Genomic DNA, 2,720 nt, shown 5'->3' with positions numbered 1-2,720 from the left:
ATATATATATATCGTCTTTTCTTTAGAAATCTACCGACAGACAAGTCGAGAATTATGATTCTCGATGCTTTAAAATGGCTGTTGTAAAATGGCTTTTGCAGGCCATTTCCCTCTGATTCTGAGTCGACTCTCTGTTTGCGCGAAGTTTTATTAGAAATTGCTGTGATTTATATTATATTGTATTTATTATTAGTTTATACTGCTTGTTTTTTAAAATAAAAATTGTATTTTATTTAGGAAAAACTATTCTCTCTTTGCATTTTTTTTTATATGATTTTAAAATACTATTTTTATGTAACGAGATTGAATGATTCTTAAATTTTATCCGCAAATACTAATTTTTTTTTACGAATATCGTTTTTCTTCGGTATGGATAACTTTGTAACGGGATTCGGAGATCATGCGTTAAAAATGAAAGAGATGTAGAAACGTCACGCATTATTACATTCGTTTCGGCTGGGGTAACAAATACATGTGATCTTTTAGGACTTACGTCGTTGTTCGGCAAAATCTTACTGTGAACTCATATGTCGCCATAAACTTGTGCAGGATACTGCATGCAGGACGACGAGGTCGTCATTTAAGTGCATACTTAACACGTGTCCGTCCTCTTTCTTTCTCTCTTTATCTTCCTCTTTCTTTTGATGTTCGAATATGGTATTAAAATGATATCCTGGCGCCACCCATGAATAGCTCGAGACATGATTCTGCATCTGACCAACTCGTGACGTGTGCAAGAAGAGAGCGATGCACTTGCGTCATTACTCCATAGCCATAGGCCAATTGCCAATTGCTAGCCCCTTCGAATAATTGCTATTAACATACAATACAGCACATTGCACAAAAGGGATATTCTCGCCTGTGATTTACCGTCATGAATTTATCCTTGCGGCCAGGATTAAAAGCGAATCTACACCATTCACTTTACATGATTATTTCGGACGATGTGTTTAAATTTTATAAATAACTCCCTCCGTTTATGAAAGAAACTGTCATTCGTTTTACATAAAAGGATTTAATTTCGTGCATTAAATTTTTAATGTAGAGTAATTTACAATTAGATTACTTTTCGTATATCAGTAATACGAAAAGTAATGTAATCCCGAATACTTCTTAAGAAGAAACCGGTTTTTTTGTCAAATTGACTAAATTTTTGATTATTTGATATGTGGTTGCTTTTGTGATGTCGATTAAAAGTTTCAATGGACATAGAAAACTTAACTTTTATAGCTACGAATTAATAATCTGAATAAAATAACACAGGCCATTAAAAAAACTATTAGCTTATTTTGTTTTAGACTCTTTTAGATTTTGCTTTGTTAAAAAATGCTTCCGAAGAAAGCTGAAAGATTGCAAGAATGATTTTAAAAAATAAGAAAAAAATTAGTGATTTTAGAAAAAAAAACATGATTCTAAATACACAATTTTGAGCAATTTATGGCTCCGTAATCATAAAAATTGAGCTTTTTTTCATACCCATTAAGACTTTTGATCAACTACATATAAAAAAATTTAGCCAATTTGATAGAAGTCGGTTTCATTCATCAAGAAATGTGCGAAGTCCTTTTTATTTCAGTTCTTTTTCGCCAAGGAAATCCATGAAACGACATAGAGCTCGGCTAATCCACTTCCGATGGTGCATTCAAACAAGAACTCGTTCACTCGACGCATTTATTTCGCATCACGCGAAGAATGAACCGTATAAATTCGCCTTAACCACGCAATTGCGCGCGTGGGCGCAGGTCGCGAAATGAACGACCGTCGAGCTGTTCTGCGGATTCGCTCGGTAGGCGACTTTACCTTGACGCTGGATATGTATTTTGACGCCACGTCCAAGAGGTAATTGGGTAATTTAATCAAGGTAGCTCGCAGCGAATCGGATATATGTACTATACGGGATTATTAACTCAATAATATTAACTCGTTCATGCGAAAAGACAGTTGAGTTTCGCCGTCTTTTTATATCTCTCGAACAAAAGCATGAGACTTATACATCTGTCTGTAATTTTCAAACATTTGCGAAAAAGTGATAAAGTGTAGTTTTTAGAGTTAGTATGTGGTTCTTTAACGATTTATTCTAACGATTATTATCGAAGAAATGATTATTTATCACGATCAATACTTATTTTCTTTTTTAATATTTTGAACAACAGATTAATTATTGCGAGTTACAAATTTTGGTTACAATTAAATGACGAATAAAATTATAACTCTACTATAAAGTAATAATAAAGTACAACTATACATGGCACAATAAAGATAAATTAAAATGACAACGTTATTTAACCCAAAACAAACTTTATTCCACCCACTTGCTATCATTTGTATTTTAATGGATATAACTTTTCACTTTTCGCGTGGGTGAGGATGGCAGAATGAAACCCGACAAGATTTTCTCCGGATCTCCGGTAGGGAATTTACCTTGATGCGTGCTAGATACGCGTCCCAATACTACGCTGTAGAAATAATTGGGTAATTTAATCGGGTAGAATAATCACATGTCGTGGATACATGCGTATAATATTAAGATGCGTACATCAAGATAATATTATTAACTTATTTGTGTGGAAAGACGGGCGTGTTTCATTACCTTCGTCATCATTATTCGACATCCTTTGTACTCATATGTATAGTTTGCGATTTTATATTTTATTTTTATACATATGATTATAGCGAAATATATTTTATACATATTTGAATTTTTTTAAGAGGAAGAAAGA

At 33.2% G+C, this 2,720-nt stretch overlaps 1 protein-coding gene across 1 annotated transcript in view; it reads left to right on the top strand.

Moving 5' to 3' along the window:
• LOC108687702 overlaps positions 1-2,720 on the top strand; it is a 96,667-nt gene that overhangs the window by 1,068 nt on the left and 92,879 nt on the right. The gene's annotated exons all lie outside the window — the stretch shown is intronic.

The sequence above is a fragment of the Atta colombica genome, unplaced genomic scaffold (genome assembly GCF_001594045.1).
Source record: "Atta colombica isolate Treedump-2 unplaced genomic scaffold, Acol1.0 scaffold1, whole genome shotgun sequence".
NCBI classification, from domain to species: Eukaryota; Metazoa; Arthropoda; class Insecta; order Hymenoptera; family Formicidae; genus Atta; species Atta colombica.
Note: the sequence above shows the minus strand (reverse complement) of the source record. Positions and strands in the feature narration are given on the sequence as shown.